Genomic DNA, 24348 nt, shown 5'->3' on the forward strand with positions numbered 1-24348 from the left:
TAGGGTCTGAGCTGCAGTGCCCACACCCCACACGCCTGAGGGCTCACGAGAGAATGGGTGGCGGCGGGACACAGAAGCACGGTTCTGTCAGCAAGGGCAGAAGCTGGCTGGCCACCACTGAGGCCCAGGTGTGAGCTCAGTGTTGCCCGGCTGGGGAGGAGAGGATGTGCAAAAGTGGTCAAGCCCAGCTGCGGGCCACGTGCAATCCACCCTGCAGGGGAAGGGCGGGAACCCCAGAAGGGGTGGAGACTTGCCCTTGAGCAAGGGCGCAGAAGCACAGCCTTGCCCTCCCCGTGGAACTGAGGCTTGTGGCCTGACTTGGGAGCTGGCTCCTCCTGTAGGGGTGGAACCAAAAGCCCAGAATAGGTGGAGTCCTGCTACTGAGCGTGGGCACACAGTCCCACCTGGCCAGTAGAGCCAAGGCTTGCAGCTGTCCCACGAGCGAGCTCCTCCTGCAAGGGCGGGGCGAAAACCCGAAATCAGGCGGAGACCCACAGCTGAGCAAATGTGCTCACCCCTGCCCTCAGGGCCAAGCATAACACCAACCACAGGGGCAGAGCGAAGGCCAAGGCCACCGAGGCTTATACACCTGAGCACATGATCACAGCCACTCCCGTGAAGGAGAGGCGAAAACCACAGCAACAGCCCCAGTGGGCAGGCACCGGCAACGCCCATACCCGAACACCCTAGGCAGCAACAGCAGAAGGTGTGGCGGGCCTACAGACAGACCACACCTAGGGAATGCAGAGGCCACACCCAGGGGACTCAAGTGGCCAAAACCTTTTACATAGACAAAATGAGAAGGCAGAGAAATGCAACACAAATGAATCAAGAGAAATCCCCAGAAAAGGACCTGAATGAGTCAGATATAAACAAATTACCAGATGCAAAGTTTAAAATAATGATTGTTAGGATGCTCTAAGATATTAGAACAATAATAGATGGCCATTACGAACACCTAAATAAAGAGATAGCAAATATAAAAAAGGACGTTGAAATAATAAAAAAGAATCAGTCAGAAATGAGAAATACAATAACAGAAATGAAGAACACAACAGAAGGAATTAAAAGCAGAATGGATGAAGCAGAGAATCAGATCAGCGAGTTAGAGGACAAGATAAATGAAGGCACAGAAGCAGAGCAGAAAAAAGAAAAGAGACTCAAAAAGTCTGAGGAAACTCTAAGAGAGCTCTGTGACAACATGAACAGAAATAATATCCGCATCATAGGGGTTCCTGAAGAAGAAGAGAAAGAACAAGGGATAGAGACTTTGTTCAAACATATCATAGCTGAAAACTTCCCTCAATTAAGGTAGGAAAACATCTCACAAGTTCAAGAAGCACGGAGAACTCCTATAAGAGAAACCCAAAAAAATCTACACCAAGACACACCATAATTAAAATACCAAAGCTAAGTGATAAAGAGAAAATATTAAAAGCTGCTAGAGAAAAAAAGACTATCACCTACAAAGGAGCCCCCATAAGGATGACTTCCAACTTCTCAACAGAAACACTTGAGGCCAGAAGAAAATGGCAAGAAATATTCAAAATAATGCAGAACAAGAGCATACAACCAAGACTACTTTATCCAGCAAGGCTATCGTTTAAAATTGAAGGAGAAATAAAAAGCTTTCCAGACAAAAAAAAAAACTCAAGGAATTCACTACAACCAAACAAGGCTGCAAGAAATGCTAAGGGGCCTGTTGTAAAAAGATCAAAGGAGAAAAAGAATATAGCAAAAGAGGAATACAGTTATAAAAAATAAAATAGCAATAAACAATTACATATCAATAATAACCTTAAATGGATTAAATGATCTGATCAAAAGACATAGGTTGCCTGCGTGGATAAGAAAATAGGACCCATACATATGCTGTCTACAAGAGACATACCTTAAAACAAAAGATGCACATAGACTGAAGATAAAAGAATGGAAAAAAATATTTCACGCAAATGAAAATGAAAAAAAGCTGGGGTAGCAATACTTATATCAGACAAAATGGACTTCAAAACAAAGACTATAGTAAGAGATAAAGAAGGTCACTACATAATAATAAAGGGAGAAATCCAATAGGAAGATATAACCGTTATAAATATCTACACACCTAATATAGGAGCACCTAAATATATAAAGCAGACTTTGATGGATTTAAAGGGCGAGATCAACAGCAATACTATAAAAATAGGGGATTACAATACACAACAACCATCACTAGATAGATCCTCAAGAAAGAAAATTAACAAAGAAACAGCAGACTTAAAGGACATACTAGATCAACTCGATTTGATATCTTCAGAACCTTTCACCCTAAAGCAGCAGAATATACATTCTTTTCAAGTGCTCATGATACATTCTCTAGGATAGACCACATGTTAGAACACAAAAATGGTCTCAACAAATTTAAGAAGATTGAAATCATATCGAGCACTTTCTCTGATCACAATGGCATTAAACTAGAAATCAACCACAACAGAAAAACTAAAAAAATACTCAAACACTTGGAAACTAAATAGCATGTTATTAAAAAATGAATGGGTTAACAATGAGATCAAAAAAGAAATTTAAAAATTCCTAGAAATGAACAATAACGAGGATATGTCAACTCAAAATTTATGGGGCACAGCAAAAGCAGTCCTGAGAGGGAAGTTCATAGCATTACAGGCATACTTCAAGAAGATAGAAAAAGCTCAAATAAACCACTTGACCCTGCATCTAAAAGAACTAGATAAAGAACAGCAAGTAAAGCCCAGAGCTAATAGAAGGAAGGAAATAATAAAGATCAGAACAAAAATAAATGACATTGAGGCTAAAAAAACAATACAGAGGATCAATGAAACCAGGAGTTGGTTCTTTGAAAAGGTAAACAAGATCAATGAACCTTTAACCAGACTCACCAAGGAAAAAAAAGAGAGAAAGGATGCAAATAAAATTAGAAATGAGAGTGGAGAAATAACAACTGACACAACAGAAATACAAAATATTGTAAGAAAATACTATGAAGAACTGTATGCCAAAAAACTAGACAACCTAGATGAAATGGACAAATTTTTGAAACATAATCCTCCAAAAATTAATCTGGAAGAATCAGAAAACCTAAACAGACCAATTACAACAAAGGAGATTGAAACAGTTATCAAAAAACTGCCAAGAAAGAAAAGTCCTGGACCTGATGGCTTCACAAGTGAATTCTACCAAATATTTAAAGAAGAACTAACACCTATCCTTCTCAAGCTATTTCAAAAAATTCAAGAGGAAGGAAGACTTCCAAGCTCCTATTATGGGGCGAGTATAATTCTGATTTCAAAACCAGACAAAGACAACACAAAGAAAGAAAATTATATGCCAATATCCCTGATGAATTTCTACGCTAAAATCCTCAACAAAATATTAGCAAACCAGATCCAGTAATATATGAAAAAAATCATAGACCATGATCAAGTGGGCTTTATTTTGGGGAGGCAAGGCTGGTACAATATTCGCAAATCAATCAATGTGATTCATCACATAAAAAAAGGAAGGAGAAAAACCACATGATAATTTCAATAGTTGCAGAAAAAGCACTTGATAAAATCCAGCACCCATTCATGATCAAAACTCTCAACAAAGTGGGAATACAGGGAACATACCTCAACATGATAAAGGCCATCTATGACAAACCCACAGCCAACATCATACTCAATGGGCAAAAATTAAAAGCAGTCCCCTTAAGATCAGGAACAAGACAGGAGTGCCCCCTTTCACCTCTCTTATTCAACATAGTTCTGAAAATCCTAGCCACAGGAATCAGACAAGAAAAAGAAAAAAAAAGTCATCCAAATTGGAAAAGAAGAAGTAAAACTATCATTATTTGCAGATGATATGATATTGTATATAGAAAACCCTAAAGTCTCAGTCAAAAAACTACTGGACCTGATAAATGAATTCAGCAAGGTGGCAGAATATATAATCAATACTCAGAAATCAGAGGCATTTTTATACACTAACATTGAACTGTCAGTAAGTGAAATTAAGGAAGCAATCCCCTTCACTATTACAACTAAAAAAATAAAGTACCTAGGCATAAATTTAACCAAGGAGATTAAAGACTTGTACTTGGAAAATTATAAAACATTGATAAAAGAAATCAGGGAAGATACAAAAAAGTGGAAGCTTATACCATGCTCATGGTTAGAAAGAATAAACATCATTAAAATGTCAATATTACCCAAAGCAATTTATAAATTCAATGCAATACCAATTAAAATACCAATGACTTACTTCAAAGATATAGAACACATATTCCAAAAATTTATATGGAACCAAAAGAGAACACGAATAGCCTCAGCAATCTTGAAAAGGAAGAATAAAGTGGGAGGTATCACACTTCTGGATATCAAGTTATACTATAAGGCCATTGTACTCAAAACAGCCTGGTACTGGCATAAGAACAGGCATATAGAGCAATGGAACAGAACAGAGAACCCAGAAATAAACCCACACTTTTATGAACTGATATTTGACAAAGGAGGTAAGAGCATACATTGGAGTAAAGACAGCCTCTTCAACAAATGGTGTTGGGGAAAATGGACAGCTACCAGCAAAAAAAGGAAACTAGACCACCAACTTACACCATTCACAAAAATAAACTCAAAATAGATAAAAGACTTAAATGTAAGCCATGAAACCGTAAGCATCTTAGAAGAAAACATAGGCAGTAAGCTCTCTGACATCTCTCGCAGTTATATATTGCCTATTTATCTCCACGGGCAAGTGAAATAAAAGACAGGATAGGCCCTGGCTGGTTGGCTCAGTGATAGAGCGTCAGCCTGGCGTGCAGAAGTCCCAGGTTCGATTCCTGGCCAGGGCACACAGGAGAAGTGCCTATCTGCTACTCCACCCCTTCCCCTCTCCTTCCTCTCTGTCTCTCTCTTCCCCTCCCACAGCCAAGGCTCCATTGGAGCAAAGATGGCCCGGGCGCTGGGGGTGGCTCTATGGCCTCTGCCTCAGGCGCTAGAGTGGCTCTGGTCACAACAGAGTGATGCCCCGGATGGGCAGAGTATCACCCCCTGGTGGGCAGAGCATTGTCCCCTGGTGGGCGTGCCAGGTGGATCCCAGTCGGGCGCATGTGGGAGTCTGTCTATCTCCCCGTTTCCAGCTTCAGAAAAATACAAAAAAAATAAAAATTAAAAAAAAATAAAAGACAGGATAAATAAATGGAACTATATCAAACTAAGAAGCTTCTGCACAGCTGAAGACAATAAGAACAGAATAAAAAGACAAACTACACAATGGGAGAATATATTTGACAATACATCTGATAAGGGATTAATAACCAAAATTTATAAAGAACTTGTAAAACTCAATACCAGGAATACAAAAATTCAATCAAAAAATGGGCTGAAGAAATGAATAAACACTCCTCCAAAGAGGACATACAGACGGCCAATAGGCATATGAAAAAATGCTCAACATCACTAATCATTAGAGAAATGCAAATTAAAACCACAATGAGATATCACCTCACACCAGTCAGAATGGCGCTCATCAACAAAACAACACAATATAATTGCTGGCAAGGATGTGGAGGAAAGGAAACCCTCCTGCACTGCTGGTGGGAATGAAGACTGGTGCAGCCACTGTGGAAAACAGTATGGAGATTCCTCAAGAAATTAAAAATCAAACTGCCTTTTGACCCATCTATACCACTTTTAGAAATATACCCCAAGAACACCATAGCACTGTTTCAAAAGGAGAAATGTACCCCCATGTTTATGGCAGCATTGTTCACAATAGCGAAGATCTGGAAACAGCCCAAGTTCCATCAGTGGACGAGTGGATTAAAAAGCTTTGGTACATATATACTATGGAATACTACTCAGCCATAAGAAATGATGACATCGGATCATTTACAACAACATTTTGCTCCATTATACTGAGCAAAATAAGTAAATCAGAAAAAAACTAAGAACTATATAATTCCATACATAGGTGGGACATAAAAATGATACTCATAGACATGAACAAGAGTGTGGGGGTTACAGGGTGGGAGGGACGAGAGGGAGGGGTTTGGGGGAGGGGAGGAGCACAAAGAAAACCAGTTAGAAGGTGACGGAAGACAATTGGACTTTGGGTGATGGGAATGCAGCATAATCAAATGTCAAAATAACATAGAGATGTTTTCTCTGAACATATGTACCCTGATTTATCAATGTCACCCCATTAAAATTAATTAAAAATAAATAAATAATTTTTAAAATAACCACCATAAAAAAATCATATCAAGCATCTTCTCTGATCACAATGGCATGAAACTAGAACTCAACTACAATAGAAAAACTGAAAAACATTCAAACATTTGGAGGCTAAATAACATGCTATTAAACACCAAATGGGTTAACAATGAGATCAAGGAAGAAATAAAAAAATTCCTTGAAACAAATGAAAATGAACATGCAACAACTCAAAATTTATGGGACACAGCAAAAGCAGTCCTGAGAGGGAAGTTCATAGCATTACAGGCATACATTAGAAATCAAGAAAAAGCTCAAATAAACAACTTAATCATGCATCTAAAAGAACTAAAAAAAGAACAAGTAAAGCCCAGAGGAAGTAGAAGGAGGGAAATAATTAAGGTCAAAGGGAAAATAAATGACATAGAGTGTTAAAATAATATACAAATGATCAATAAAACCAAGGACTGATTCTTTGAAAAGGTAAACAAAATTGATGAACTTTTAACCAAACTCATCAAGAACAAAAGAGAGAGTACCCGAATAAATAAAATTAGAAATGAAAGTGAAGAAGTAACAACTGACACTGCATAAATACAAAGGAAAATACTATGAAGATCTATATGACAAAAAATTAGACAATCTAGGTGAAATGGATAAATTACTAAAAACATACAATCTTCCAAAACTCAATCTGGAAGAATTAGAAAACTTAAAAGGACCAATTACAACAAATGAAATTGAAAAAGTTGTCCAAAACTCCCAGCAAACAAAAGTCCAGGACTGGATGGCTTCACAGGCAAATTATATCAAACCTTCAAAGAAGAACTAATGTCTATCCTTCTCAAACACTTCAAAAAATTCAAGAGGAGGGAAGACTTCTAAACTCATTTTATGAAGCAAGCATTATCTTCATTCCAAAACCAGGAAAATACACTACAAAGAAAGAAAACTATAGGCCAGTATCCCTGACGAATATAGATGCTAAAATTCTCAACAAAATATTAGCAAACTGAATCCAGAAATACATCAAAAAGCTCATACATCATGATCAAGTGGAATTTATTCCTGGGAGGTGAGGCTGATACAACATTTGCAAATAAGTAAATGTGATTCATCACATAAACAAAAGAAAGGATAAATATTACATGTTTATATCAATAGATGCAGAAAAAACATTTGATAAAATTAGCACCCATTTATGACCAAAACTCTCAGCAAAGTGAGAATACAGGGAACATACCTCAATGTGATAAAGACTATCTATGACAAACCCACAGCCAACATCATACTCAATGGGAAAAAATTAAAAGCAATCCCCTTAAAATCAGGAACAAGGCAGGGGTGCCCCTTTTCACCACTCTTATTTAACATAGTTGTAGAAGTCCTAGCCACAACAATCAGACAAAAAGAAGAAATAAGGGGCATTCAAATTGGAAAATAAGAAGTAAAACTATCATTATTTGCTGATGACATAATACTGTACATAGAAAACCCTAAAGTCTCATCAAAAAAACTAGTACACCTGATAAATGAATTCGGGAAGGTGGCAGGATATAAAATTAATATTCAGAAATCTGTGCCATTTTATACACAAACAATAAACGGTCTGAAAGAGAAATTAAGGAAACAATCCCCTTCACTATTGCAAGAAAAAGAATAAAGTACCTAGATATATTTTAATCAAGGAAGTAAAAGATTTGTACTCAGAAAATTATAAGACATTGAAAAGAGAAATCAAGAAAGATACAAACAAGTGAAAGCATATACTGTGTTCATGGATAGGAAGAATAAACATCATTAAAATGTCTATACTACCCAAAGCAATCTTTAAATTCAGTGCGATCGCTATTAAAATACCTATGGCATACTTCAAAGATATAGAACAAATATTCCAAAAACTTATATGGAACCAAAAAAGAACACGAATAGCCTCAAAAATCTTGAAAATAAAGAATAAAGTGGGAGGTATCACACTTCCTGATATCAATTTATACTACAAGACCATTGTAATCAAAAGAGCTTGGTACTGGCATAAGAACAGGCATAAGATCAATGGAACAGAACAGAGAACCCAGAAATAAACCCACGCTTTTATGGTCATTTGATATTTGACAAAGGAGGTAAGAGCATACAATGGAGTATAGACAATCTAATAAATGGTGTTGGGAAAATTGGGAGGTACATGCAAATAAATGAAACTAGACCACCAACTTGCACCATTCACAAAAATAAACTCAAAATGGATAAAAGACTTAAATATAAGTCGCGAAACCATAAACATCTTGGAAGATAACATAGGTAATAAACTTTCCAATATCTCTCATAGGAATATTTTTGATGATTTATCTCCATGGACAAGTGAAATTAAGGCCAGGATGAACAAATGAGACTATGCCAAACTAAAAAGCTTTTGCACAGCAAAAGACAGCATGAACAAAATAAAAAGACAACGCACCCAATGGGAAAACATATTTGCCAATACATCTGATAAGGGATTAGTAACCAAAATTTATAAAAAAAACTTTTAAAACTCAACACCAGGAGGTAAACAATCCAATTAAAAAATGGATAAGGAACTGAATAGATACTTCTCCAAAGAGGACATACAGATGGCCAACAGGCATATGAAAAGATGTTCAATGTCACTAATCATCAGAGAAATGGAAATTAAAACCACAATGAGATACCACCTCACACCTGTCAGCTTGAGACTTGTTTGGAGGTTCTAGCAGGGGAGCACAGCTACTCGTGTACCCTTGACCAAAGAACAGTCCTCTCCTCTATCAGGGAAGGTCGTCCTCTTCGACCGAGCATGCAGCTTTGGGTGGGATGCACCTAGAGTGATGAGAGAGGACGGGGATACCCACCTAGCCAGCCAGATCAGCTGAATCAACCCTGGCGATCAATGGGGTGACAGATGTCGCAGCCAGATTGGCCTCACATCCGCCTCACACCTGTCAGAATGACACTCATTAACAAATCAACACACAGTAAGTGCTGTTGAGGGTGTGGAGAAAAGGGAACCCTCCTGCACTGCTGGTGGGAATGCAGACTGGTGCAGCCACTGTGGAAAACAGTATAGAGTTTCCTCAAAAAATTAAAAATGGAACTGCTTTTTGACTCAGCTATTCCACTTTTAGGAATATATCCTAAGAATACCAAATCACTGATTCAAAAGGTGATATGCACCCCATGTTTATGGCAGCATTGTTTACAATAGCCAAGATCTGGAAACAGCCCAAATGTCTGATAGTGGACAAGTAGATAAAAAAGCAGTGATACCTATACACAATGGAATACTACATGGCCATGAAAATTAAGGAAATCTTACCTTTTGCAATGGCACAGACAGACTTGGAGATTGTTATTCTAAGTGAAATAAGCCAGGCAAAAAAAGAAAATTATCATGGGATTTCACTTATATGTGGAATCTAATGAACAAAGTGAACTGAGGAATGAAATAGAGGCAGAGGCAGGGTCACAGAGAGCAGAGGGACAGCTTTCAGAGGGGAGGTGGATGAGAGGATGGGATCAGAGAAAGTGAAGGGATTAGTGAAATTATATATGCATAACACATAGATACAGATAACAGGACAGCAAATCCCAGAGGGAACGGGAGGAGGAAGTTAAGGGGAGGGGAACAAAGAGGGTGTAATGAGTGACATGAGGGTGGGGGTGTGTGAGGGTGTTATATCGAGTGGGACACTTGAATATATGTTAACACAATAAATTAATAAAAATTTTAAAAATAATTAAATTTTAAAAAAAAGAACAAGCCAAATAAATCTATTGTGATAGAAGTCAGAAGAGTGGTTAGTTACCTCTGGGAGTGGAGTATTGACTATGAAGAGGCCCAAAAGTGCCTTTGGGAGTGCAGGTTGGGGGGCAGAAATGATCTGTATCTTTGAGTCGAAAATTTAAAAATCATTAAGTTGTACATTAAACATTAGTGCATTTTAGGTATGTTATGCATCAACCAAAATGGGGAAAAAAAATTTTCAAAAGCTTACTGCCTACCTAAACAACCAAATGACATTTAGAAAACTCTAAATGTAGGTGATAAGTGCTATGAGAGAGGGACAAATAGATTCTTTGGAGCTACAGAGAAGGAAGCAATAATTTCTCACTGGAATAGATGTGGTGATAACATTCAAGGAAGACGGCTTGGAGCTAGACTGTGAAGGGCCTTGAATACCAAGAAATAAAAATATTTTTCTCAAAATCATCATCCAACCTAACCAGTGGTAGCACAGGAGACAGAGAGTTGACCTGGGACACTGACTTCCCAAGTTCGAAACCCCAAAGTGGCTGGCTTGAGAGCAGACTGATCTAGCTTGAGCGTGGGGTCACCTGCTTGAGCGCAGTATCATCAACATGATCCAAAGGTCGGTGACTTGAGCCCAAAGGTCACTGGTTTGAAGCCCAAGATCTCTAGCTTGAGCCCAAGGTTGCTGCTTTGAGCAAGGGATCACTGGCTCAGCTTAAGTCAGAGTCTGCGGGCCGCACAAAATTGTTCGGCGGGCCGTGAGTTTGAGACCCCTGGCTTCAGTCCTCCCGTCAAGGCATTCAAGAGAAGCAATCAATGAACAACTAAAGTGAAGCAACTACAAGTTGATGCTTCTTATCTCTCTCCCTTCCTGTCTCTCTTCCTTTCTCTCTCTATCTCTCCCAAAAATAAAAATAAATAAAAACCAAAATCATTATCCACCTTTCTTTTGATACAAAAAGCTAATTTTCTTTAAAAGAAAAAAAAATAATTGTATTCCCAATTTAGTTCTTGCTGACTTTTATAGAATGCAATGTCCTTCTAGAAATTATTAAAGTCTCTTATATCCAAATTGCCAATGAAAAAAATAATTTTTAAAATTTTTAATTTTAAAAATTAAAAAGCACATAATTTATTTACTCTAATTTGCAATATGATGCTTAATCTAGCTTTGCTTTTTTGGTTTTTCAAATTAAAGTTTCCTTAAAGCAACCCTACATGTTGAGAACCAAAAGAAAATAGGATTTTATTTACCACTATTGGAAATCTCTCAACCTTACTACTCAACTTTTAAGTGTGTATTATGTAATATCCAAACTCAGCTTAATATCAGATGGATCTAGATATTGACCTTTTAAAATGTTACAGTATAATTGTAAATAAAATTAATGTGCTCCTTAATGGGTAGCAAGTAGGTTTTAGGCTTTTTTTATGTTTGTCCTATATTTTGAAGAATATACTTCCAAGTTCAGGGCATTTTCCCCTTTATTTCAATCAGATATATGCTTCATTTAAAGACTATCAATCTGTTTTCAATAAGATGTGACATAAGTAAATACACATATTTTAGTGGTGCTGTCTTTCCAGTCACAGGAATATCTACAGCATTTGGATTGCACAGTATTATTCCAAGTTGTTTCTCATCCTGGGACTGATGGAAGGGACACTTGCCAACCTGATTCTGCAGAAATGAAGGAACGTTGCAAAACCCAACACGGTAGTTAACAATACAGTATCATATACTTAACATTTGCTGACAGATTAGATCTTAAATGTTCTTACCACAAAAATAAAAAGGTAACTATGTGAGATCATGGAAATGTTAACTAAACTTATTGTGGTGATCATTTCATAATATATATATATATATATATATCAAATCTTTATGTTACGCATATTAAATTTACAATATTGTCAGTTATATCTCAATAATGCTGGGGGCAGGGGAACCAATACAGAAGACTTGTCTATAATATAAACAAACAACACGTACAGTTGTTAACAGAAAGGGTAGGGCAGGAAGGGGAAGAAAATATAATTTTGCAATAGGTATTTTTAAAAACTATTTATGTTTATACAAGAACTCTAGGTTTCCAAATTGCCATCAAATTGGCATCATTCCACAATGGAATTGTGAAACAGATCAAATGCCATTTCAACAAATATAATCTATTTATTAAATAGAAATTCCAGCTAATGTTTCACAGAGACAACAATAAAACATCCAGCAACAGAAAATAATTTAAGCAGCCCTTTGGAGCTTATTCAGTCATTCAACTCTTCATTCAATGAGTAACTATTGGAGTGACGTCACGGAAATGGCGCCGTGAGCAGCGCGTCCGACAGATCTCCCCAAAATCACAACAAATTTATCAACTAGAAACAGGAAAATTTATCCTCGGAGCATTCCGGAGTTCCACACAAACTGAAAGCGAAAGGACTGTTATCATTTGAATCTGAGAGACGAGGGTGTGGAGGAAGCTACCGCAGGGACGTTCATTCAAGCCACGAGGAAGTGCGCCTGTGGTGCGTCAGCCCACACTCGGGAGCCGCGAGCAGCAGCCGCGAGCAGCCGCCGCGAGCAGCCGCAGGCGCGCGCCCGGTCCGGTTGCAGAGCGAGCACCGCTAACGTTCCCAGCGGCCCGCGCACTGCAAGTGAGTCGCCAGCCACCGGTGCCCGGAGCACCCCATTCGCGTGTGTACCCTGGGCATTCCATGCGCCCAGAGCACTCTGCTGGCCTGCACACCCAGGGTGCCCCATCATCCTGCGCCCGGTGCGCCCCAGCTGCCAGCAGCGGGGGGAGCGGGAGAGGCCCCAGGGCGGTCTCCCCTACTTGGGAGATTCTCTCCGTGGGCGGGGCACCTCACCCAGCCATTCAAGCTAACAATCAAGCGTTGGGGGAGGGGCGCGCGCAGGCAGCCTGAAATACCTTCGGGAGCACAGCTGCGACCCAATCACTGAAATTAGCTTAACCCGTGAAATCTGCGCACACTCGGTTCTAATTGATAAGATCTCTCTCAGTTCACCGACCCAAGACAAGAGGCGTGATATTTTTTAGTGCCTCTCGCTAAAGGGGCGGGGGCAACTTCTGATTGATAGAGCCTCCATATTCAGGGATAAACGCTAACAAGAAGGACTTGGCAGATAATAAGATCTATACTACACTAGTCGCAAGCAGAGACTAGTGCCTCTTCTTCCCAGCCAAAACAGGCTACAAAGTGTGGAAAGCCTGGGTTGAGAGGTCCAACTGAATGCTAGGCGCTGAACAGTCACCTTGACAACAATTGACTCCCACCCCCGCCTGATTACACTGGAGGCCCTGACTGCCAGAGCCTTTCCCAAAGCCTTGCACTGAGTGGGGATAGAGTGGGGATTTCCCAGCTCTTTGAGCCTCTTACTCCCCAGGCAGAAGCAGTTGCAGCCTTATAGCTGGATCACCAGGCTGCTAATTCAGGAAGGGGGGACTAGGAGAGAGAATCCAGGAAAGCAAACTCTCTCATCGTTGGACCCTGCAAACGCCAACAAGCCTTGACTACCAGCAAGACTAAAGCCAATTATATGACATTGCCATAGAATCCCATCAACTGCAAATCCCTACCTAAGTGTGACACAGGGGCAGAGCCTGGGGTAGAGTCACCGACCAGGAAGAGAGAGAGAAAAGAAAAAGGAAGAAGTTAACATCTCAAAATCAAGAAAAATCCACAGACTTTACAACTTGTTCCACTAATTTTTTTTTGTTGTTTTTTGTTGTTGTTTGTTTCTTCTATCTTATTGCCTTTATTTCCTCCACCTCGGTCCTTCTATTCTCTGCCCATCTTATGCTTCCCTTTTCTTGAACTACACTACCCATAAGTGTTACATTTTATTTCTCTTCTTCATCCTCACCCTCCTTTAAGGTTATACTCCAAAACACTTAACTCTCACTCTCTCCTCTTTTGTTTTATTTTGTTTTGCTTTATCTTTTTTTTTTCTCTTCCTTTTTTATTTCTTCCTTCGTTTTCCTCTTTTTCTTATTTTTTCCTTTCTATTCGTTTTTTCTTTTCTCGTTTTACTTTCATCCCATTTAATCCTCAATCACGAACAAATTAGTTAATTTGGGACTCAAGGCTTTTTTTGGCTTTATTTTTCTTTTTCGCTTTTGTTTTTTGTTTTTTTCTTGTTTGTTTATTTTTGTGGCATTTTGGGTCCTCCCAACCCAAGGTCTCCATTGTATTTAGTCTTCGCTCCTCTTAATACAACAGATTTTTACTTATCATTTTTATTTTTTTCTTCTTTATTATTCCTTTTTTTGTCCTTTTTTCTGGTTCCCTCTTATCCCTCTCATTATATCTTTTAGTTGACCATCACTCACAAGCAAATCATCTTATGCTTGTCTAAGATTTTCTTCTTTTTTTTTTTTTTTTTTTTTTTTTTTTTTTTTGCATTTAATAGGTCCCTACTCCCCTTTTTTTGCCCCTTGAACTCTTCACCCCAAATCAGGCCCTCCATTATAGGCATGATATTTCCCTGAGGAGGGGAGAGGAGGGAAAGAGAAGAAAGAAAAAAAGGGGGAAATAATAAATTATTACTGTTTTTTTTGTGGGGTGTTTTACCTTTTTTTTTTTTTTTTTTTTTTTTTTTTTTACTTTTTACTCTTTATTAATTCTAATTAGGGCTATCAACAAGACCACCCTCAGATGCCAATAAGAAAGAGGAAATTGAATATTATGGATACAAAAGAAAGAGAGGTAACACAAATAGATGTGGAAAAATCTATGGAGAAAAGACTTAACATATTGGAAGCCTTGGAGCTAAATGACAGAGAATTTAAAATAGAAATCTTAAAAATACTCAGAGATATACAAGAAAACACAGAAAGGGAATATAGGGAGATCAGAAAACAACTCAATGAACACAAAGAATATATTACCAAGGAAATTGAAACTATAAAAACAAATCAAACAGAAATGAAAAACTCAATTCAAGAGCTAAAAAACGAGGTAACAAGCTTAGCTAGCAGAACAGCCCAGATTGAAGATAGGATTAGTGAAATAGAAGACAAACAACTTGAGGCACAACAGAGAGAAGAAGAAAGAGACTCAAAAATAATAAAAAATGAGAAAGCCCTACAGGAATTGTCTGACTCCATCAGAAAGAATAACATAAGAATAATAGGTATATCAGAGGGAGAAGAGAAAGAAAATGGAATGGAGAATATACTCAAACAAATAATAGACGAGAACTTCCCAAGCCTGTGGAAAGAACTAAAGCCTCAAATTCAAGAAGCAAACAGAACACCGAGTTTTCTTAACCCCAACAAACCCACTCCAAGGCACATCATAATAAAGATGACACAAACCAATGACAAAGAAAAAATTCTCAAGGCAGCCAGGGAAAAGAAGAGTACAACATATAAAGGAAGGCCTATTAGATTATCATCAGATTTCTCAGCAGAAACTCTACAAGCTAGAAGAGAGTGGACCCCAATATTTAAAGCCCTGAAAGAGAGGAACTTTCAGCCACGAATACTATACCCATCAAAGCTATCCTTCAAGTATGAAGGAGATATAAAAACATTCACAAATTCAGAAAAGATGAGAGAATTTATCAACAGAAAGCCCCCACTCCAGGAAATACTAAAGGGGGTTTTCCAACCAGATTCAAAGAACAAAAGAAAACAACACCACAAGTAACAGCTCCACTAAGAACACAATAAAACCAAACTTAAACTGTGACAACAAAGGAAAAAAGGGGGGAGAGGATGGAGATTAACAGTAGCAAAGGACGATGAAGTGCAGAAATACTTATAAGATAGGGTACTACAATGAATATGGTAGGTACCCTTTTCATTACTTAATGGTAACCACCCTAGAAAAAACCACCACAAAAACACTTGACTTAAAAAAGGTAGCAACAGAGGAAAGAAGTATGGAAAACAAACAAACAAAAACAAATGATAGAAAAACAAAAGAGAAGAATCAAACTAGATACAAAACTAACAGAAAGTAATTTATAAAATGGCAGTAGGGAACCCACAAGTGTCAATAATTACACTAAATGTAAATGGATTAAACTTACCAATAAAAAGACACAGAGTAGCAGAATGGATTAAAAAAGAAAATCCAACTATATGCTGCCTACAAGAAACACATCTAAGCAACAAGGATAAAAACAAATTCAAAGTGAAAGGCTGGAAACAATACTCCAAGCAAACAACACCCAAAAAAAAGCAGGTGTAGCAATACTCATATCTGATAATGCTGACTACAAGACAGAAAAAGTACTCAGAGACAAAAATGGTCATTTCATAATGATTAAGGGGACACTGAATCAAGAAGACATAACAATCCTTAATATATATGCACCAAACCAAGGAGCACCAAAATATATAAGACAGCTACTTATTGACCTTAAAACAAAAACTAACAAAAATACAATCATACTTGGAGACCTCAATACTCCGCTGACGGCTCTAGATCGGTCATCCAAACAGAGAATCAATAAAGAGATAGTGGCCTTAAACGAAATACTAGAACACCTGGATATGATAGACATCTACAGGATACTTCATCCCAAAGCGACAGAGTATACATTTTTCTCTAGTGTACATGGAACATTCTCAAGAATTGACCATATGTTGGGCCACAAAGACAATATCAGCAAATTTAGAAAAATTGAAATTGTACCAAGCATATTTTCTGATCATAAAGCCTTGAAACTAGAATTCAACTGCAAAAAAGAGGGGGGAAAACCCACAAAAATGTGGAAACTAAACAACATACTTCTAAAAAATGAATGGGTCAAAGAAGAAATAAGCGCAGAGATCAAAAGATATATACAGACAAATGAAAATGAAAATACGACATATCAGAATCTCTGGGATGCAGCAAAAGCAGTAATAAGAGGAAAGTTCATATCACTTCAGGCCTATATGAACAAACAAGAGAGAGCCGAAGTAAACCACTTAACTTCACACCTTAAGGAACTAGAAAAAGAAGAACAAAGACAACCCAAAACCAGCCAAAGAAAGGAGATAATAAAAATCAGAGCAGAAATAAATGAAATAGAGAACAGAAAAACTATAGAAAAAATCAATAAAACAAGGAGCTGGTTCTTTGAAAAGATCAACAAAATTGACAAACCCTTGGCAAGACTCACCAAGGAAAAAAGGCACAGGACTCAAATAAATAAAATCCAAAATGAAAGAGGAGAGATCACCACAGACATCATAGATATACAAAGAATTATTGTAGAATACTATGAAAAATTATATGCCACCAAATACAACAATCTAGAAGAAATGGATAAATTCCTAGAACAATACAACCTTCCTAGACTGAGTCATGAAGAAGCAGAAAGCCTAAACAGACCAATCAGCAGGGAGGAAATAGAAAAAACTATTAAAAACCTCCCCAAAAATAAAAGTCCAGGCCCAGACGGTTATACTAGTGAATTCTATCAAACATTCAAAGAAGACTTGGTTCCTATTCTACTCAAAGTCTTCCAAAAAATTGAAGAAGAAGCAATACTTCCAAACACATTTTATGAGGCAACATAACCCTCATACCAAAACCTGGCAAGGATGGCACAAAGAAAGCTACAGACCAATATCTCTAATGAATACAGATGCTAAAATTCTAAACAAAATACTGGCAAACCGAATACAACAACATATTAAAAAAATAATACATCATGATCAAGTGGGATTCATCCCAGAATCTCAAGGATGGTTCAACATACGCAAAACAGTTAACGTAATACACCATATCAACAAAACAAAGAACAAAAACCACATGATCTTATCAATAGATGCAGAAAAGGCTTTTGATAAAATACAACACAATTTTATGTTTAAGACTCTCAACAAAATGGGTATAGAAGGAAAATATCTCAACATGATAAAGGCCATATATGATAAACCATCATCCAACATCATTTTAAACGGCATAAAACTGAGGACTTTCTTCCTTAAATCAGGAACAAGACAGGGTTGTCCACTCTCTCCACTCTTATTTAACGTGGTGCTAGAAGTTCTGGCCAGAGCAATCAGACAAGACAAAGAAATAAAAGGCATCCATATCAGAAAAGAAGAAGTAAAGGTATCACTCTTTGCTGATGATATGATCCTATACATCGAAAACCCGAAGGACTCCACAAAAAGATTATTAGAAACAATAAACCAATACAGTAAGGTCGCAGGATACAAAATTAACATACAGAAGTCCATAGCCTTTCTCTATGCCAACAATGAAATATTAGAAAACGAACTCAAAAAAATAATCCCCTTCACGATTGCAACAAAAAAAATAAAAACCTAGGAATAAACATAACAAAGAATGTAAAGGACCTATATAATGAAAATTACAAAGCATTGTTAAGGGAAATCGAAAAAGATACAATGAGATGGAAAAATATTCCTTGTTCTTGGATAGGAAGAATAAATATAATCAAAATGGCCATATTACCCAAAGCAATATACAAATTTAATGCAATTCCCATCAAAATCCCTATGAGATTTTTTAAAGAAATGGAACAAAAAATCATCAGATTTATATGGAACTATAAAAAACCCCGAATAGCCAAAACAATCCTAAGGAAAAAGAATGAAGCTGGGGGCATTACAATACCTGACTTTAAACTATATTATAGGGCCACGATAATCAAAACAGCATGGTATTGGCAGAAAAATAGACACTCAGACCAATGGAACAGAATAGAAAGCCCAGAAATAAAACCACATATATATGGTCAAATAATCTTTGATAAAGGGGCCAACAACACACAATGGAGAAAAGAAAGCCTCTTCAACAAATGGTGTTGGGAAAACTGGAAAGCCACATGCAAAAGAATGAAACTCGACTACAGCCTGTCCCCGTGTACTAAAATTAATTCAAAATGGATCAAAGACCTAAATATAAGACCTGAAACAATAAAGTACATAGAAGAAGACATAGGTACTAAAATCATGGACCTGGGTTTTAAAAAACATTTTATGAACTTGACTCCAATGGCAAGAGAAGTGAAGGCAAAGATAAATGAATGGGACTACATCAGAATAAAAAGTTTTTGCTCAGCAAGAGAAACTGATATCAAAATAAACAGACAGCCAACTAAATGGGAAATGATATTTTCAAACAACAGCTCAGATAAGGGCCTAATATCCAAAATTTACAAAGAACTCATAAAACTCAACAACAAACAAACAAACAATCCAATAAAAAAATGGGAAGAGGACATGAATAGACACTTCTCCCAGGAAGAGATACAAATGGCCAACAGATATATGAAAAGATGCTCAGCTTCATTAGTTATTAGGGAAATGCAAATCAAAACTACAATGAGATACCACCTCACCCCTGTTAGATTAGCTATTATCAACAAGATGGGTAATAGCAAATGTTGGAGAGGCTGTGGAGAAAAAGGAACCCTCATTCACTGTTGGTGGGACTGTAAAGTAGTACAACCATTATGGAGGAAAGTATGGTGGTTCCTCAAAAAACTGCAAATAGAACTACCTTATGACCCAGCAATCCCTCTACTGGGTATATACCCCAAAACCTCAGAAACATTGATACGTGAAGACACATGTAGCCCCATGTTCATTGCAGCACTGTTCACAGTGGCCAAGACATGGAAACAACCAAAAAGCCCTTCAATAGAAGACTGGATAAAGAAGATGTGGCACATATACACTATGGAATACTACTCAGCCATAAGAAATGATGACATCAGATCATTTACAGCAAAATGGTGGGATCTTGATAACATTATAAGGAGTGAAATAAGTAAATCAGAAAAAAACAAGAACTACATGATTCCATACATTGGTGGAACATAAAAATGAGACTAAGAGACATGGACAAGAGTGTGGTGGTTACCAGGGGTGGGGGGAGGGAGGACAGGGGGAGAGTTAGGGGGACGGGGAGGGGCACAGAGAACTAGATAGAGGATGGCGAAGGACAATCTGACTTTGGGCGAGGGGTATGCAACATAATCTAATGACAATATAACCTAGACATGTTTTCTTTGAATATATGTACCCTGATTTATTAATGTCATCCCATTACCATTAATAAAAATTCATTTAAAAAAAATAATTAAAAAAAAATAAAATAAATAAATAAATAAATAAATAAAATGAGTAACTATTTTTATAATTATTATGTGTCAAGCATTGTACTAGGAATTGAGGAAACAAGCAATAATATATACTATTGTACTTTTTCTTGAGACTCTTACAATACAGCGAGGGAGAGAGGCATAAATGAATAATTACAGCTATGAGTAAATAGTTCCTTAAAGGCATGCACAGAGTATAGAAGTGCAGTGAGCACCACGTCTATCTCTGCTGGAATATCAATGAAGAAAGTGATTCTTGATTTTATTCTTTAAAGATGGAGAGGAATTTGAAATAGGAAGGGAGGCACAGAGGAAGAATGACAAGAGATAAAGTTGGAGAACTAGGCTGGAACCAAGTCCTGAAGGGCTGTATGTACCTTCCTGAGGACTATGGAATTAGTTCTGTAAGCAATAGAGAGCCAAGGAAGACTATTTATATTGGGAGTAAAGTCAAATTGGTATTTCCCGAAGGATCACTCTTGCACTAGTGCAGATGATGGATGATGTGAGCTGAAACTGGAGGCAGGAAAACCAAGTATGAGGTTGTAATAATTACCTGGACAAGAACCATGAAGACAATAACGGAAGGAATGGAAAAGTGGGGACAGTTTTGAGAACTATTTGGAGTTAATAGTAGTCAAGACTGTGACGGATTGACTATTTTAGAGAAAAGGACATCTCCAAAATGTCTTGTAAATCTTCAACTTGATTGACTCAGGGGATGATGATATCATTAAAGGAAATAAAAAAACATAGGAGGAGGTGCCATGTGGAGAAAAGGTAAGTTTAGTTCAACAACCAAATGAACATGAGTTGACTGCAGGTTTCACAGAGGGAGCTCCACAAGGCAGTTGAAAATGTAAAGCTAGAGTGATATTGGTATTATTTTGGTTTTTCTTCTTACAAAGGAAACAAAAACCCTAGAAGTATAATCCTTGGTGTCTTTTAGAATAACTTCTTGATAAACTACTGTTCCCTTCTTCCTGGGACTTTTTATCAAACTATATAATTTGTTTAAAAGGGTGGAGATATTCAATGCTTCTCAGAACTGTCAGCTCAAGGCCAAGTCTTCATAATTCCATACAAAATTATTCATATTTTTTCAAAGGAAAAGGCGATGAGAAATGAGATAATATATTAAAGGAAATCAAATAAATTTACAATAAAAGATCATTAGGAAATGAAATCTTGTCAGCTTGGATGAATGGTCTCCATTATTACATTTAAGTTAGACTAAATTACTGTCCATGTATCTATTAAAGCATTTATAAGTGTCGAAAATCGAGACGTTAAGATCTCAACTGTAGGTGTAAAATCAAAGGGATTTTGATAAGTTTAAACAATCTTTTATTGTGGAGGAAAAAAATTGAAAGTAATATAAATGTCACAGGGAAGTTTTTATAATTCCTTTTCTAGAACACTGTCAATGATTCAGGAGTTTTAAAAAATGTTGGACACTATTTATACAATTAAGCAGGACAATTAAATTATCTTAGTTCCAAATAAATAATTATGAGATTTTTTTATTTGGCAAAATCGTATATTCCTTTTCTTAAAGAACTAAGAGGAAGCTGATGAGATAAATTCAACTTGAACAGATAAAAACAATCTGCATTCTCTCTCCCCCCCCCTGCCCCCCCCCTGGTCTGGCAGAAAAATTAAGTCATTATTGCTCTGATTAAAATGAAACTTCCCTTAGCTAGAGTGTCTAACCGGGTATCTTAATTAAGCAAGTAAACAGATGTTTTACTCTTTCATTTATAAGAGGCTTTGCTAGGAAATTTGCTGGGAGTGTCTCTGAATGGCTGTCTTTTCTAATAGGATACAAGGGAGAAAAAATTCTTCCTCTCTCTTCCTTTGGGTACTGCCATGCAAGGATGTGATGCCTGGATCCGCAACAGCCATCTTGAAAACATGAGGAGCAAAGATCAGGAAAGTCAAAACACTGATCATTGCACAATTGAAATATAGAAAGAGCAGGGATCTTTGATGGCATTCAAAACCACTAAATTAATCCTGGAACTCCTCTGCTCCTGGACTTTTTGATAAGTCAGTTAATCATGAATGTATTTCTTGTTGTTGTTATTGTTGTTTAAACCACTTTTAGGATAATGAAAGCATACTATGTGATAAAATGACTTTACAGTGATCTATGCACCTGCAGAAAATTGAACAAAACTTTCTAAGACTACTGTCCACTCTACAATGTCTTGCCAAATGCACATATATACTGATAACTCAAATACATTTGATAAGATAAACAAAAACACATTTTTCTCAAATAAATTGTTAGTACTGGGTGAAAATTAAGAGACGTTAGAATTATTTCCTCTTAGCCCTGGCCAGTTGGCTCAGTGGTAGGGCATCAGTCTAGCATGTGGAAGTCCGGGATTCAATTCCCGGTCAGGGCACAGAGGAGAAGCAACCATTTGTTTCTCTACCCCTCCCCCTCCCCTCCCTTTCTCTTCTCCCACAGACATGGTTCAAATACTTTGAGCAACTTGCCCTCAGACACTGGGGATGGCACCATAGCCTCACCTCAGGCACTAAAATAACTCGGTTGCCAAGCAATGGAGAAGGAGCCCCAGATGAGCAGAGCATCGCAGGTAGGGGGCTTGCTGAGTGAATCCTGGTCAAGATGTATGCAAGGGGCCCTGGCCGGTTGGCTCAGCGGTAGAGCGTCGGCCTGGCGTGCAGGAGTCCCGGGTTCCCGGCCAGGGCACACAGGAGAGGCGCCCATTTGCTTCTCCACCCCTCCCCCTCTCCTTCCTCTCTGTCTCTCTCTTCCCCTCCGCAGCGAGGCTCCATTGGAGCAAAGATGGCCCAGGCGCTGGGGATGGCTCTGTGGCCTCCGCCTCAGGCACTAGAATGGCTCTGGACGCAACAGAGCAACGCCCCAGAGGGGCAAAGCATCGCCCCCTGGTGGGCATGCCAGGTGGATCCCGGTCGGGCACATGCGGAGTCTGTCTGACTGCCTCCCCATTTCCAGCTTCGGAAAAATGAAAAAAAAAGAAATGTATGCAAGAGTCTGTCTCTCTGCCTTTCTTTCTTTCACTGAATTAAAAAAAAATTATTTCTTCATAGGAGAAGTCTTTTAGGTGTAATAGATATTTTATTAGAAAAATTATTGATATGAGAATGAACTTATACCACCACTATTCCTGAAACCTTATAAGAAGTTTCCCAATTACCCATTATGCTATTATTAACTATTATCCAGATGAGTCCTCCCTGTTTTTTCCCCAAGTCCTTGATCCTTATAAACTCATTTTTTCTTAAATATTAAAAAAGAAAGTTATATATATATAGGTTTTGAAACTGAGTGATGGATAACCAAGATCTTATTGCTATTTTTTAGTGTTTTTCAAAATTTCTATAATGAAAACAACTTTGCCACAATCTTTCAGTTCCATATTTTGGAAAGTTTAGTAGTGCCCTCCCCTCAACTCACATGGTCATCTCTCACTCTAATATTCTGCTCCTACTTGGTCTCACGAGAGAGTCTTGTTTCTTGTGTCTAATATCATACCAAATATTGGATAAGGCTCTTTTTGCCTTAACTTTGCAAAGTCACTTCTAACACAAGGTTACTATCTATAGCCTAGTTTGTTTGTTTTTTAAGTGAGAGTCGGTGGAGATACAGAGACAGACTCCTACATGTGCCCCAATCTGGATCCACCCAGCATCCCCCATCTGGGGCTGATGCTCTACCCAACTATAGCCAATGCTCGCAACTAAGTTATTTTTAGCACTTGAGGTGGAAGCTCAAGGGAGCTATCCTCAGCGCCTGAGGCCAATGTGCTCAATTCAATCAAGCTATGGCTATGAAATGGGAAAAGAAAGAGAGATAGAGAGAGAGAAAGGGAAGAAGGAGGGGGGAGAAGCAGATGGTTGCCTCTACTGTGTGCCTGGACCAGAAATTGAACCTGGGACTTCCACATACTGCGCTGACACTCTACCGCTGAGCCAACTGGCCAGGGCCCCACCTACTTTTAATAAAGGTTTGGGACTAGATACTTTAACAGTAATGTTATGCATCCTTGTTTTTAAATTGCCTTGACTTTAATTATCCTTCCCTGTCATTAATCATCCTTTCTCTTTGGGCCATGCTCCCAATAGGCTTCTGGGCCCTCTCTCTCACCAAAACGCTTCACAGCTCCCTCCCTATGGATTTCCCTCTCCAGGCCCCTTATTTCCCTCTTTCCTGGGAAACTCAAGAATTCTCTCACCTATGGAGCACAACATATTATCATGCTCTTTGTCTCACATTC

Source organism: Saccopteryx leptura, chromosome 9, assembly GCF_036850995.1.
Source record: "Saccopteryx leptura isolate mSacLep1 chromosome 9, mSacLep1_pri_phased_curated, whole genome shotgun sequence".
Taxonomy (NCBI): Eukaryota; Metazoa; Chordata; class Mammalia; order Chiroptera; family Emballonuridae; genus Saccopteryx; species Saccopteryx leptura.